We start from the raw sequence: 17,235 nt of genomic DNA, 5'->3' as shown, positions 1-17,235 counted from the left end.
TCTGAACATCAGTTGCACCCTTACATGGCCTCTGTTTTTCCAGCTGAAATGGAATGTTCCAACAGGACAACGTCCCGTGTCACAAGGCTAAAATTTTGTTGGAGTGGTTCGAGGAACATGATGCTGAATTCCTGTTAATGTCCTGGCCACTTAACTCACCGGATCTCAGTCTCATAGAACACATTTGAGGTGTCATAGGACGGCAGCTCAGAGTTCAAAGACCACCAATTCGCAATATCTCGGATTTGCGTAACAATTGCTTAAACCTCTGGTACAATTTGTCTCCGGCCATCTACCAAGGACTTGTGGCATCCATGCCAAGGCGGGTTGAAGCTGTCTTGCGCGCCAAAGGTGGGCCAACTCGTTATTGACAGGTGGTCATAATGTTTTGGCTCTTGAGTGTATATGTTACGGTCAGAGCTCGAAATCGGCCAGCTCGCGAATTGACTGGTCAATTCATGAACTGGCCATCATTGCTGAAAACTTACCGGCTAAAGCCCGAAATTTTCTTCATTTCGGGCTTTGATCGGCCAATTCGCGAAGTGGCTAACAACGATCGGTCTAAGTACGAAAGAAGAGAAATCAAGAGCAGATTGTGCTTCACTGTTAAAAATGCAGCATTTAAAGATCAGTACTTCTGTGCACAGTTTATTTTTTTTGAAGTTCACTTTTTTCAGAAACGAGTTCAAATATAAGGAATACCTCTGTAGTAAAATTAAGCTCATAATATGCGAAAATATGATCTCGTGTTACTCTGTTTTTATATTAAAGCTAGTATCTTTATGCAAGACGTTTTCTTTCGATACCGATTTCTCCTCTGTTTGTGAACCGATTTCCTTTCTTCTTTTTTTTCGGTAGCTACTGCCGAGTTTTAGTGCCATCAATAAAAATGTTTGAAATCGAACGCTAATTAACGGAGATATTAATAAAAAATGCATTTTCGTCGTGAATGGCTCTTTCTACGAGAATGGATGGTCCAATTTTTTCGAATTTGATATGTTTGGAAAGGTTTTTAAAAAACTCTCCTAACGAAAAAATTGTCAGGGCGCCAAAGGTATAATAACCTAAATCCACTAGAAAAAAAGTTATAAGCGTTTTTTAGTTAGCGAAACTCCAAAATTTTAATTCTATCTCTTTTCCATTGTTGAAATTCATTGTTGGAAGCGTGAAACATTAAGTTTTAACTAATTTTTGTAACCACTTTTTCTACACGAAAAAAAGTATTTTAATGCTTCGAGCTTGGTATGATTGGAAAACTCGCAAAAAATGCTTTGAAACACCTTTTTCACCCGGTTTTAAAGTGCGAAAATCGAAACTGCTATGTTGGCTGGAAACAGCGCTAAAAGCAATTAAAAGTTAGTGAAGATTCATTTTTATTTGCTTTTTCACGCGTCATATAGTTAGCGTGAAGAAATTGCTGGATAATGTTGTGGTGTTGGCAATTCTCGCTTGAGCATAAAGAAATGAAATACTGGCATTTGTTTTTATTATTGAGGCTTTTTCGGTAACTACAGGAATTTAAAATATTTTCATTTTGATTCGCAACTCCAGAGCTCGAATACGCTACCTTGCGGTGATTAACAATACTGAAGAAAAAGGTAAAACATTCCGTTCCACGTGTTTTCTTTGGAGAAAATTACAAGCTTCAGAGAATTTGTGGTGTAATGTAATTTCAGAGGAATAGAAAAGAAAGTTTCCCACAAACACGATGAAATATTACGGTCATTCATTAAGCTTCAAAGCAAGTTATAAGTTACGGCATCTGTTTGTTTTACCTTTTTCATCCGCCATTAGACAGCGGCTGCAGCGCCCCCTATAGTTTATTGGAGCTGCGAAGTGTTTTCGCGGTTTTAATATTTAAATAAAATATTTTATGGAGTGAGGGACGACTTTCAGTTCCAGCTCCCAATAATTCCTGCATTTGCTATCACCAGAAACAGATCTCAAGGTGAAACTTTTGATAAAATTGGCGTCTTATTACGACGTCCAGTGCTTTCGCATGGACAAATTATATGTTGTCGTGAGTAGAATTCGTTCATTTGACTGTTGGAAATTTTATATTTAACAGCAAGATCATGCCTACTTTTCTAAAAAATATTGTTTGTACGACGTTTTACGTATTAAGGGAGTTTTGCGACAATATTTCATTCAGAACGACTTCCATAATTGTGAAGTTGGCGAACTTTATCCATTTTGGCACCAATGCCAGGACGAGAAATATTTTTCTTTTGCATTCGTAAAATACGAGTACAGAAATGTCTATTTGCAAGGAACTGACTTCGAATGAAGTCCCTCTTTTTAAGGTGGGGTTCATCAAATTGTAACCGTTCGTGACTAGGAGGAGAAAATAAATGACAAGAGGAACATACAATGAGGAGAAAGAGTCATCAAGATTTGTTTTTGATAAGAACGTTTATGAAAAACAGTGTGATATGTGGCAAAGGGAGTAGGTGTTATGGTGAAATGTGAAACTTTGCGACAAAGGGGAGAGAGATAAAAAATTTTGAAAAGTGCATTTGTCAGTTTTCCCCTAAGCCGTAAACAAATCACAACACGATTGTTTAAAATATTACACTATTATTGCGACGTCCAATGTTTTTCAATGGATAATTTATAATGTAGCAAGTAGGATTCGTTCATTTGACTGTTTGGAATTTAATAATTCTAGCTGCAGAGGTCAAGGCAACTTACTCAATAATGTTAAACTTATTAAAAGAAGCATTGTTTATGCAGAAGTTTTACGTATAATCTGAGTTTTGCAGGATCATTTCATTTGGGAAGATTTCGACAATTGTTAAATTGGCGGGCAATCTTCATGTATTGTCGTCAAATTTTTGGCCCCAATTGTAGCTTGAGAAATGTTTTTACTTTGCATACCAAACCAAAGAGTAAGGAAATGTATATTTGCATACGGTTGCCACAAAATAAGGGTTGTCCACGAATGAAGTCCCGGTGTAAGGTGGGGTTCACGAAATAGTAACAGTTTGTGACAAAGGAGAGGAAAGACATGACAAGAGGGGCATACAATGGGGTGAACGTGACAACAAGCCTTTTTAAATAGGAACGTTTATGACAAACATCGTGACATGTGAAAAAGGGAAGAGGGATATAGTGAAATGCAAAACATTGTCACAAAAGGGGGAGAGGGTCGAAAATGTTGAAAAGTATGACATCAGTTATGCACCGCCCTTAACCATAAACAAATCACAAAGTCGACCTTTTTTAAAAATTGTACTATTATTTTGACGCCCAGTGTTTTTGAATTGACAGTTATATGTTTACACGAGTAGAGTTCGTTCATTTGATACTTGGAAATTTATATTTCTAATGACGAAGAAGCAACTTACTCAGTAATAGTAGACGTTTTATAAGTAATATTGTTCACACAGAAGTTTTACGCAGAAATTGAGATTTGATGCTTCATTTCATACAGGAAGACTTCGAAAATTGGATAATTGGTGATTTTTATCCACTGGCGTCAATTTTTTTGTTTCCATTGCCAGCGCGAAAAATGTTTTTCCTTTGCATACGTAAACAAAGAGTATGGAAATATTTATTTGTATAGGGTTAGCACAAAGCAACATGATATCCAATAGAAAATTATTCAAGCCAGCAATTTTTCGACCACACCAATTTCTCAATGAAGTTGTTTCCTTCAATCAAAAGTACTATTTTTAGTCTGTGAAATAGATAAAATAAGAAAAAAAAAATTATATTAATTTGAATTTTTGGCATCTTGAATTTAAATTATATTTTTCGCAATCACGAGGGTGTGTGTGTATGTATGCGCGTGTGTGTTTGTGTAGGCGCATGTGTGTGGGTGCGTGTGTGTGTGAGTGTATGTATGCATGTGTGTGCGTGTTGTGTATGCAGTGCTGTGCGTGTACGTGTAGGCGTTCGTGTGTGTGTGTATGTAGGCATGTGTGTTTGTGTCTGTGTGCAGGCATGAGTGTGTGTATATGTGTGTGTAGGTGTGTGAGTTTGTAGGTGTGTGTATATATGCGTGTGTGTGTAGGATATGGACGCAACCAGGAGACGGTTTTCGCAAGAGGAGCAGCATCGTTAGGCGGCCGGTCGACGGTGATACTGCAGAGGGTGCTGACGGGAAAATAAACTCAGCGTAACATCGAAAACAGTCAAATGAGAACATTAAGCAATCGTGATTGCTCAAAAAAAAAAATGTTGAACCAGAAAAAACTTTTATTTTCTCAACACTTGTTTTTTTAAAACTTTTTTGAATGTCCAATTTTAGAAATAACGCGTGATCTTTATGACCTGGATGATGTGGTCTTTATTTTACGTTATAAGTGATGTACTTTGACGCGCGACTTCATTGACGCGCTAAATATTTACGGCTTTATCTCAACCGCGTTTTCGGGTTATGATAATTTGCACTGTGCGCTAATGGCATCAATGAGTGGCATTTTATCGCTTTTGATTACAAAAAATTAATTTCAATCTGCGCACTGATTAAAATAATTTTTAAAAAATATTAAATTTATTCAAATTATTTAAAAAATGGTTAAACCCTTTGTTTTTAAGCATCCTTTTTCAGTAAAAAAATCCTTTGAAACTTTCGGAAACGACCCCATTACCGAAATATCCCCTTTCATCCATTTATTTTGAGATTATAGGTAAGAAGAAAATTGGAATAAATTGGTACTGTGGTATTGTGTGCCCGTATAAAAATTGTATCTTTTCAGATATGCAGTAAACATGAGTAAGAGTAGAAATAAAAATGTTGGAAATAGTTAAATTCATACAAGTTTTCTCAAATATTCATTTATGAATATAGTCGAATTTCGACCACTGGGCGAACACTAGTAGATATTAATCAGTGACAGTGCATGATGTAACAACGGGATAGCGTAAAGAAGATTACATTTGCGCCCTTCAAATGAGCGAATTAGATCTTAAGTAAATGCGTGTGTAAATGTGCGAGTACAAAAGTAAATTGAGTTAAGGACGATCGACAGTCTTTTTTTGCTTCATAGACCTAATTTTAAAGATCCTAGATCACATTGTACCAAGAAATATCTTTCCCACAAATTTTAATTATTTTGCAAAGCCTCGATAATAAAGGCTCATTAATACAATGAAATATCTTTTTTTGTTTTGTTTTGAGCAATCACGATTGCTTATTGCTTTCATTTGACCGTCTTTGATGTTGTGGTTCCTTTTTCAGTTGGACCAGGGGCCTCTGCAGCAGCACCGCCGCCCGCCGTCCTCTCCAAGCGCGGCTGTCCCCCGGTCCTGAGATATCCACTTCTCCTGGTCGGAGACGTTCATATCCTACACACACGCACGCTCACACACATACAAACACACGACTTCACACACTAGGATCAGTCTAGCTGGGCCTAGAGCCTGTTGCTGGTCGTCACTTTTGTATTTGTATACACTCACACACGTCTACGTGCATACACACAGGTCTACGCACACAAACAAGCCCTACACACATACACATAGGTCTACGCACACAAACAAGCCCTACGCACACACACACACAAACCTACACACACACACAACTATGCACACGTAACCGCTCAGGAGGAGGGGCAGGCTTGGGGGGACAGGATCCGTTTCTAGAAACAATAACTCCAATGAGTAGGGTCCTGTCGCAGTTCGTGATTGCGAAAAACGTAAGTTGAATTCAAAATTTCAAAATTCAAATTAATTTCTTTTCTTTTTTTTTGTTAACATTATTTAAAGACATAAACTTTAATGCTGCCTTTTGTCGAAATTCTCCTACAGCATGTCCTTATTGATATTTTATACATAACTGTAGTTACGTACATTTTAATTCACTCGTAGTATTGTTTTTTCCCTTTGTAAAACAGTTCGTATTTTTATGAATCAATATTTGGCAGAGAAAGCAAGCTGCAAAATTTAGCATATTTTCCTTACCATTTTTTTTTTTTTTTTTTTAACATTTAAGAAAGGTTGTTCTTATAGTATTTATTTAAATTCTTCCTTTTTTCAAACTTTTTACGCTCGTTTTACTGCATTTATTTTAGGTTAAATTGATTGTGTGTATTTTAACTGTTTAGTAGAAGTTACCGCTCTAAGCAAGGGCTAAGGCCGAAATATTTAAAATACACCACCAGCTCAATTTTTCCATCCGAGGACTGCAGTTTCGTTCTTTTTAGCATTTTGGAATAGGAATCACATGAGCTGGAGGCGAGAAACCTCTTAAGGGAGCCAAGAGAGCCAAACAAACTGGTAGCTAATGAAGAATTGGAGTATCACCAGATGAGTGACCGCAGCAATGGTGCGGTCCAACTCAAAGATTGATGGCGAAACATAGTCTTTTGTAGTAAGTTACCGCCCTAAGCCTAGGGCTAAGCCAGAAATACTTTAAATACACCCCGAGCTCAGTTATTCCATCCGAGGACTGCAGTTTCGTGCTTTTTAGCACTCCGGAATAGGATTCACATGAGCTGGAGGCAAAAAACCTCTTAAGGGAGCCAAGAGAGTCAAATAAACTGGTAGCTAAATAAATAGAATCAAGCACACCAGATGAGTGACCGCTACAATGGTGCGGTTCAACTCAAAGATTAACGGCAAAGCATGGTATTTTGTAGTAAGTTACCGCTCTAAGCCAGGGCTAAGAAAGAAATACTTAAAATACACCACCAGCTAAGTTATTCCATCCGAGGACTGCAATTTCGTGCTTTTTAGGACGAATCAGGATGGATGGACTCATCAGATTCACCTCGAGATGGACTCATCAGATTCATTCCGAGGTGAATCTGATGAGTCCATCCATCCTGATTCGTGCTAAAAAGCACGAAATTGCAGTCCTCGGATGGATTAACTGAGCTGGTGGTGTATTTTATGTATTTTAACTGGTTTTCTTTTCGTACTTGTAATGCGGATTTAAATTCAAAACTTTTTCTTCTATAGGATGCGGAATGATCATTTAGACAAATTGCATTGCGTATTTGAGATAAATTATTTTTTTTCTACGAGAGATGGAGGAGCGAGATTTTCTTTTTGTTCTAAATACAATGTGTTTTTAACTATCTTCTTTTTTCCTGCGAGGAAAACGAGAGCGCGGGATTATCGTTAAAACACTTGCGTAAGAATAGTCGTATCATTAATCGAAACGAGTTCGCTTTGCTTGCTAATCGACTGGGTTACGGTAGTGTGGTTACATGGCGAGTTTGGAGGAAAAAAAAACAGTTTACAGGAGATTTTATTACACTGGAAGCGTGCAATTTTAGGCGTTTAAAGTATGCTTGACCGTTAGTATATTCAAGTATTTCTGTGAATTTGAGCTCAATAGATTTTGTGTAGCATGCGCATGAACTTGTGAAAAAACGCGATGTGAAAATTTTTTCATGGATTTTACGTTGTCATAAAATTTGAACAAGAATAATTGAAAAGCTCGTGCTGGGTGATTCCATTGTAAAAATGCTTGTTTTTAATGGGTCATGCCTGGTCCACGTTCTCCCTCGAGAGCACCGAGAGGTTTTGTATGGCCCAGGGATTGGCGAGGGGAGCCCTGAACGAGAGAGCCGTACACACTCTCGGGCGAGTGTTTTACGCGAAGAAGCCGATGAGTTCACGAGCATTAACGCACTTTTCCAACTGTCAGTGTCAACTTCGCTTTGTTTGTTTACAAAATGAACCGTGAAGTAGCTGCAGCTTTTGCGTAATGTGTGTGCATGTTTACCACATCAAGAAGGCAGCAAAGAGGTGGAAGAAACGTTTGAACTTTGGTAAATTTGTAAACGTAGTATGCAATTGAACAGAAAATTCAAATATTCGAGTAGAACAGTGACGCACTCCGGTGTTTTTTTTTTTCGGGAGGGGCTAGCATTTTTCGGATAAGAGAAGAGGGGCAAAATCAGCATTTTTTCAACCCCTCCCAGATTCATGTAGTTTTGTTTTAATTTCGAAAAAGTGAAGTTCTATACAGTTTTTATTTTAATTATAAATTGACCTAATAAAATTTCAGCAAAGATTAGATTTTTTCTCCTCTGTTCTCAATGCTGTCATTCTCTTTATCTATCGCACTACAAAATCAGTTTAAATTTTCAAATCATGAAACATACACTACAATCTAATGAGGTTATTTCCATCAGTCAAAAGTACAAATTTTAGCCACTAAATTTGATAGAATTAGGGGAAAAAAAACATGAAGCGAGGAAAATCTTTTATTTTCAAAACGTTTAATTTTTAATTATTTTTGTTGAATGTCCTATTTTTCAAGCAAGACGTGGTCTTTATGACGTCACAAATACTGTACTAGGGCGCATCTGCCCTGGCGCGCTGAATGTTTACGGTTGCTATCTACCGCGTTTCCAGGTAGGTTATGATAATTCAAAAGCGAATTAAATATTGCGCTCTATGCTTGCTATCAACCATATCGTTGCCACTACATGTGAGTAAGGAAGCGAATTAAATATTGCCCTCTGCGCTAATGGCATCAGTGAATGTTATTTCATCATTTGTGATGCCATGTGCAAAAGCGTAAAAATGAAAGCGCACAGATTAAAATATTTTTTTTGAATATTAAACTTTGTCAAATTATTTAGAAACTGGTCAGACTCGAGTTTTTTAAGCATGCTCTTTAAGAAAAAATACTTTTAAAATTTCGAAAACAATCCCATTATGCTCAAATGAAGAAAAAACACTGAATAAAGAAATATGCAACTAATATTATCTTTAAAAAAAGAAAAGAAAAAAAAGATGACTCCTGTGGAGAGAAACTTCTTTAGGGAAAAGATTTCTACAGCAGTGTGTTGTATTTGAAGAAGAGAGAAGAGTTATTTTCAACCATTTCCTAAAATTTCCAAAATTGAAGAACAAAAACGCAATTTTAGACCTTTTCTTTGGTTTGGTTAAGAGGGTTATGGCTATTTCTGAATTGCTTCTGATCTCTGGGAGGGGCTTAAGGAACTTAGTCCCCTCCGTGGGTGCGCCACTGGAGTAGAACACCTTGTTTAGTCTCATCCTTCAGTAACAAAAAATATTTTTTTAATAAACTTGAAGCAAGTTGATGAACTAAGCATGCATACCAGGGCTGCGGAGTCAGAAGGAAAGTGGTCGACTCCGACTCCTGGATTTTGAAATCTCCAACTCAAACTCTCGCATTTTTTATCTATTTACTGATTTTTTTTTCTTTAATTTTCCCTCTCATGGGAAGGGAAAAACTGAACAGGATTAATTTTCTGCGCTTTAATGTTTAACAAATAGATGTTGTTCAAATTGTGTAAGTGCTTTCAATTTTTGAAAGCTGTATCTTGAGATAACAAAAGCTTCTTTTGCCAAGTCGAAAAATCTTTTTGAGAAGGGCAATCCGCCCGGGGTGATAACTAAGAGACGACGTAGGTAGCTATTATCAAAAGTTCGATAAACAATCAAGCCAGCTGGTTGCCGATGACAATTATTTTCTTATTTGTAGGCCTGCATATGTAATCGAACCAATTAACAGTCCTTTTTTTTTTAATACAAGGAGAGTCTGAAAATTGAAGAAAGAAAAAAAAAAAAAAAGAAGCCCTGATTTGGGTCGCGTTCTTGGGAGGGCAGGATTTTTTTTTTTTTTTTTTGAGCAACATTTTAAATTGCCCCTCCCCCCTCCCCCCATGTTTTTGGTCTGTTTTCCTGCGACGCATAAGGCCATGCTTTTACTCTTTTTTTCTTTGGTGTGATGTTTTCATTAATGTGTGTTTTCTTGCTATCCTTTTTGAATTGACCTTAAGAGAGGTGACTGGTATCAAGAGAGTGTCGCAGGGCTCCCTTTTAAGTGGGATAAAGAATATCCCCAAATTTAGGGGGTCAGGAAATTTTGTAAAATGGATGTAAAATTGTGCATTTCGAAGCCTAATAAGGGTTAATTGGAAAAACAAAAATCTCGGGAAAAAATAGACATTTTTTTTTTTTTAAGTTTTATGATTTAAATGTGCTTTGTGATGTAAGTCAATACTTTAAAAAAATGCTGTACAGGATTAGAAAATATGTAACATGAGAGTAACATACTACTTATTAGAACAATTCATAATTTATACACTTGATAAAAAATAAAATCGAAGCACACTTTGCTTAGGAGTTTCAAAGACTTGTCTAATTATTTTCAAGGTTTGGTTGGTTAGATTGGATGTTTTAGCCAAGAGCCCTAGTAGGTTATACTGTACCAATTTTTTTCAAGGATTTTAGAACATTTAATAATTTAAGGCACTTCATTTGCACTTTCCAATCTCTGAAATTAAGCACTAGATTATACAGTTGCACAGTATTATTCAAACTTTGTTAAAAAAAAAAAAAAAAAAAAAAAAAAAAAAAAAAAACAGCTATTTTAAGTTTAAAAGAAAAAATAAACTATAGAATTCTCATTACAGTAACCTTCTTTTAAATTATAAGCAGTGCAGAAAACGAAAAGGAATGGAGGTAGTGTATCATTTTTTTTTCTGGGCTAAGCAGATTAACAATATGCAGTAGAAGCAAGATAAAAGCAATCAATACAAAAGAATTTCCAAAATACTGCATTCGGGATTAAATAAATAGCAAGATATGAAACATGTGAGTCACAAAAATTTATTTCAAGCAATATGTTACAAACATAAGAACCATGATTTTTACTTTTTTGATGCAGGATGTAGCAAGGAGCTGAATTTGACATATTTTGGCATTTCTCCCCCTACCATTTGTTAGAAAGTTTAAAATTTAAGGTTTGTTGCCACGCTTTTCCAAACATTCAAGGTTTTCAAGCACTTGAAGATGAAATTAGTTTTCTCAAGCACTTTCCATTTTTCAAGGAACAAATCATGCAATTTTTTTACGAGTTACGGACCCACTTCAAAGCAGTGGCCCGAAGCTATAGCTTGTTTATCTTATAGGCAAATCCGGCCCTATCACCTGCAAATTTTTGTAATTTTTACGAAAGTTCGTCAGTTTTTACGGTTAAAGGATTTTTACAATTTTACCAATCTGAACGTGTGAATCCAGAAGGTTCTTCAAAATCTTTCGTCTGTAACAACACAAAATATCTAGTTTTTGAAATCACGCAAATTGAAAATAAACATTCTGAAAAGAAAGAAAACAAATCATAACAAGCAGATTGTTCTGTTAGCGCAAATGGGGGAGGGGGGGGGTTCCCTTTGTTTTAGGTTCTAATTTAAAAATAATCGTCAATTATTATAAGTGTTGCAGCTGAATGCATAGCTCTTTTTCACTATATTTTCATTTGTATACTCGCCCAAATGGTTTTCAGTCCAAAATAGTGAATTTAGGCATATTTTCAGCACCCTAGTGACAGCTGTACTATTTGTATTTAATGTTCTTTTTTTTCTTTTCTCCCATCAGAAAAGGACATTCACTATCCTCTTCATTTTCATTGAACTATTCAAAAAAAGAAAAAATAATAATGATTTTTCGTTTTTAAGATTTTGGAAGATGTGTTGTTACTATTTAAAGCCCTCCCAAAACTGGGGGGCATTGCCCCTATGGCCTCCTCTTATAAATTCATCCATGCCCATCTGAACTAGTCAAAAAAGAAAAAAAAATAATGTGAAATTTTTTTTGGAAAATGTGTTGTTACTACATAAAGTCCTCCCAAAACTGGGGGGGGGGGGCATTGCCCCCCTCTGCCCCCCCATAAATCCGCCCATGGACTCCTTTTACCTCAAAATCAGTCCTACTCCGACTCCACAGCTCTGATACATACATAGCAATATGTAAATCAGCCAAAAATCTTATGAATTTTATGAGTACTTTCAAAAACACTTTTTTCAAGCAGTTGAACTGAATTAACTCATTTTAATAATGCTGTTTCAAGTGCAGGTGAATTATTAAAAGTACAGGGGAAATTAAGATAAAACCTGAGAATTAAGTTCTACAAATATTTATAAAGCCTGATTAAGAACTATTTTTAGTTTTGCAACCTTAAATATTTTATATAAACGTACTAAAATAAAACATCATAGCATTTCATAGTTAATTATAAAATTAAATAAAAAGCAGAAAATAATAAGCAACTTGCCTATGCATATTAAATATTATGAGTTATAACGAGTAGCGAAGAACAAAGAAATGAGCTGTGCTTGCTAAAAACAAAAACAAAAATTATTCCGCGCGCGAACAGATGGCGGCGTCGTCATGGCGCGGAATATTCCTTTGACTCGTGTGTAGTTTACCGCCAGAAAACGGAGACACCACGAGGCGAGACATTTACAAGGCGAGGCACCAGGGAAGACCTGCATCCAAATTCCCGATCTCGCATTGTATCGTGGTCTCGTGCAAGAGTGTAGAGGAGGTGTTACAGTTGCAGAGATTAAATATTTATTTTCTAAAAGATATTGTGATTCAAAATATGTATCAAAACCGTTCAAGTGTAAAATGGCCTATTTTCAAAGCGCTATAGCTCAAGTTTGTCAACTCGCATCTTCTTTTCGTTCATACCATTAGAAAGAACACATTTTTAAACCTCTCAAAATAAGTTTTTCTTCAATGGTGTTCTTTCTATATATATATATATATATATATATATATATATATATATATATATATATATATATATATATATATATATATATATATATATATATATATATATATATATATATATATATTCTGTCTAAAAAAATATATGCACCTAGAAGGCTAGAAGGATTAGAGCCACAATCATGAAACTCGGTACAAATGCAGTTTGGTAGCCGATATGCAAATGATTAAAATTTCAGCGCCAATGAAACAAGGCTAAGCGCGCTATGAGCATGTGAGTTGCACAGGTGGGAGAGTTGAAAAGCATGAGTACTTGTGACGTAGGGCTATTCAATCAAATCTGTTGACTTTGGTAGACTGTATTGTGACCTAAGATGCCTCTAAGACGTAAACGGCGGCAGTACGAACAGCTGACGAAGTTTGATAGGGGCCGTATAATAGGCCTCAGAGAAGCAGGTTGGTCCAGCAGGAATATTAGCCGCCACCTCTGTCGGAGTGATATGGTAGTTGCTCGGTGTTGGCAACAGTGGATCATGGAAGGGAGAGTCTACCGTCGCGGAGGGTCAGGGCGTCCCAGGAACACAAAAGAACGCGAGGATAGCGCAATCAGAAGAGCGGCCACGTTGGCACCGACAACGGCGCTAGCATCGATTCACCGCCACTTACCTCCTTCCAGGCATCCGGTGGTATCAAGAGAAACCATTAGGAGACGCCTTGACTGGAGCCGAAGTTGGCTTTAGGAGCCGATTTAAATCAAGACGCTTGCCACTGACCCCCCATCACAGGGAGTGTCGACTGGATTTTTACCGACCTCAGGCCGCTTGGAGCGTAACAGACTAGAGGCGTGTGATCTTCAGCGATGAATCTCGATTCAGTTTCAGTGCTGCTGATCACCGTACACTTGTGTGGAGGCGCACCGGCTAGCGCTTCGATCTGGCATTTGTTGTCGAGCGGCATACAACCATTTCACAAGGTTTGACAGTGTGAGGAGCGATTTTTTGGGACACACGATCACCTCTCGTTGTTCTCCAAGGCACTTTGACAGCTCGCAGATACGTGGACAGCATTTTAACGCCAATTGTTCTGCCCATGCTATCAGGTCACCCAGGTGCCATTTATCAGCAGGGCAATGCTCGTCCACATACTGTGCGACTCTCTCAACATTGTGTTCAGGGATATGACGTACTCCCATGACCTGCCAGGTCACCAGACCTTTCACCAATAGAGCGTGTCTGGGACGTTCTGGGAAGGCAACAGCAGCCATCCTGGGATGCAGGGGAATATGCGACGCAGTTGCAAAGATTATGGAATGATCTTCCGCAGGGGGTCATAAGTGACCTAATTGATTCAATGCCACGTCGTGTTTCGGCTTGTATAGCTGCCAGAGGTGGCTTTACTACTCACTGATTTGTAACCTTTTGCATGCTGTAACTGCTTAATAAAATTATCTTTTATTCTGAATTTTTAATCATCTTCTTATCTCCTTATTCACTACATGCCTGCCAAGTTTCGTGAGTGTAGCTCAATCTCTTCTGGGTGCATATACTTTTTTGCGACAGAGTGTATATATAATAAAAAACAGCTTGAAATTATGTCTTTCGTAACGAATTGCGATGTTTAATCTCAGATTATGGGACATTTTTCAACACTGTAAGCCTAAAATGTTAGGAGCTTAAAGTACTTTTGATTGTGAATACGTTCTAGTATTTTTGTGAATTTGAGTTCAACAACTTTTGTGTAGCACGTATGCAAAATCTTGACAAAACGCAGCAGAGAATGTTTTTCTTGGATAGATTTTTATTAATCATTTAAAAAGTTCTTTTGCAAATTAAATATGTTAGAATCAGAAAAGTATTTTGTTCAGGAAGCAAACTGATACATCAGACAGAACAAGATAATTTTCTTTTTTTTTAAAAATCATATTTCTTTTGCAAAGTATCTTTTTAAATGGTTAATAAAAACTATTTCTGACTTATAACAGTTGCATAATCCCTATAAGTCGATTGTCACGGTATTCACTATTCTTTATTTCTTGTAGAACGAGATTTTCTCGCTAACGACAAATAGTATTTCAGGCTCATTTTTTCCCGCTTATCCTTATCTGAAAGAACACCATCAGAAAGAAAAACTATTTTTATAGGAAAAAATATGTACTTTCTCATGGTACCAACGGAAAGAATATGCAAGGTGACAAACTTGAGCTACAGGGCATTAAAAACAGGTTATCCTTCATATGAACTATTTTGATAGCCACTTTGGATGCTAATGTCTTTTAGAAAATCAATATCTACGCTCTGCAACTATAACCCAATAAAAACATGCGTATCGACAGTTGAATTGCAAAGTTCAAGCATTTGAATCATTTTTGTTCAGAATTTATGACATTCTAAAATCCAGGAAAAAGTTTCTCTGCTGCATTTTGTCAAGACTGAATACGTGCTACACAAAAGTTAATGAACTTAAATTCACAAAAATACTAGAACGTATTGACAACCAAAAGTACTTTAAGCTCCTAAAATTTCAGGCTTCCAGTGTTATAAAATGTCCCGTAATCTGAGATTGAACATGGCGATTTGTTACCTCAGATTTAGTTTCAAGCTCGTTTCTTTATCCTTATTCAAACGAACACCATCGAAGAAAAAACTTATTTTGAAAGGAAAAAATTTGTTCTTTCTAATGGTTTAATATTGCATTTTCTACTTTGACCTGCCATTTCACGAAGTGGTCGGGAATCCTTGGCAAAAGCCCGAAATGATTATGGTAGTTTTTAGATTGACACATCTGTCGTTTCAAACGCTGTGGGAAAAAAGTGCAATTCTATGTCAATCCGGTGGTTCAGTGGTAGATTCATATTATCACGATTCGAAGAAAACTTAACATCTTTATTGAAGACTATGTACATTATTTACATTGATGATTAAAACCAAATCATTTATTCTAAACAGCGAATTACTCGCTTCCACGGAGCTTGCGCTTCGTGTTTCGAATTCTATTTCATCTCTTCCACTGTCAGTGTTGCCACTAAATTTTTCCATAATCTACTTACTTAATTCAATAAGCGCTTGCAGCGTCTCTATTGGAATAATAGGCGGGAAGGAGCATAGAGCTTAGGTTTCTCTACACACTCCCCACCTAAACTCCTCGAGTTTACGTTTTCTTTGTAATCAAAATATATTTAAATATAACAATAACAATTTTACAGAACAAAAATGAATACAGCAATATAAAAAAGTATTTAGATAAACAAATAATATCATATTCAAATTATTATGCTTTTCAATAAGTAAAGAATATCAAATGAAACATAATTAGATAAATTCAAAAATCAAAATAAAGAAATTAAAGTTCTTAACTATCAAATCGTTTGACTAATATATGGAAAAGATATAAAATGAAAGTTCCAAAGTTTTTTTTTCACGGTTCATTGATCATTTCCAAAGGATACACTAGCTGTATCGGCCTCCTATATTGTCCGTCCTTTGTCTTTAATGTGCAGGCACGAACAAGTCCATCACGTCCTTTAAAGAGTTCTGTAATTATACCTAAAGGCCACAAGAACTTATTTTTGTTACTTCCTTCGAGAAGTACCACGTCCCCTATCTTGAGATATTTTCCTTCTTTACTGCAATCCAAGCGATGTCCAGTTCTTAAATCTAGAAGATATTGGGTCTTCCATTTCAGCCATATGTCCTTTAACAGTTTTGTCTGATACACCTTTCTTCTTCTCAATTGGTCAGGAGAAGTTTTGGCGATGAGATCAGAGAAGTGAACTGGATAGCTGTGGTCATTTTTTGCATAATTTAAAAAATGTAAGGGAGTTAATGCTTCAGGTTCATCTAGCTCGTTGTAGGTGTAAGATAGTGGGCGCGAGTTCAAAACTGTTTCCACTTCTGTTAGAAGCGTTGTCATTTCCTCGAACGTCAGAAGGGCTTTTCCTATCAATTTTCGCAAGCATTCCTTAACCGATCTAACAAGGCGTTCGTAGAATCCTCCCCACCATGCGGCTCTTTCGATGATGTATTTCCATTGTGTTATTTCTTTAGCTATGAAATTTTTGAATGTATCATCTTCCAATATTTTAGAAAACTTTCCCATTTCTTCTTCAGCTTTCTTAAACGTTTTAACATTATTGGAATAAATGATTTTGCAATTCCCTCTTCTACTTAAGAATCTTCTGAATGCAAGTAAAAAGGCTTGTGTCGACATGTTTGACACAAGTTCAAGATGTACGGCACGAGTTACTGCGCAGGTGAACAAAACAATATACGACTTTTGCATATCTTTGTAGTTCTTTGTGTTTGGTTTCGAATTTCATCGATAAGAGAGGAATTATTTGATACGTTATTAACGGACATTTTATTTTCATTTCGGAGCTCTAATTTCTTAAAATAACGATTTATCCGACATTTCGTCAAAGTTATTTTATCTTTATAATTCATAGAAGTTTCTATATCAGAATCTAGTTTCTTCTCGTCTTCTATCAAAATTTGTATTTTTTCATCTAAGTTATCAAGTTCTATCTTCTTGCTATTTAACAGTTCTAAACAATTTTCTAGTTCTTCATTTTGCTCTTCCTCTATGTATTTATCAACATTTTTTACGATTACCGTAGTAGAAGAGCGAAGAACAGTTCTTTTTTGTATAAATGATTTTGGTTCCATTTTCAATGATTTTCAACAATGTAAGATTCAAAAGTTCCTACCTTTTGCAGTCTTCGCATAAAAATGCTATCCAAATGAGATTCACTCACTAAAAGTTCACTAGTTCATCTTTCCGATGCCGATGCAC

The sequence above is a fragment of the Uloborus diversus genome, chromosome 1, assembly GCF_026930045.1.
Source record: "Uloborus diversus isolate 005 chromosome 1, Udiv.v.3.1, whole genome shotgun sequence".
NCBI classification, from domain to species: domain Eukaryota; kingdom Metazoa; phylum Arthropoda; class Arachnida; order Araneae; family Uloboridae; genus Uloborus; species Uloborus diversus.
Note: the sequence above shows the minus strand (reverse complement) of the source record.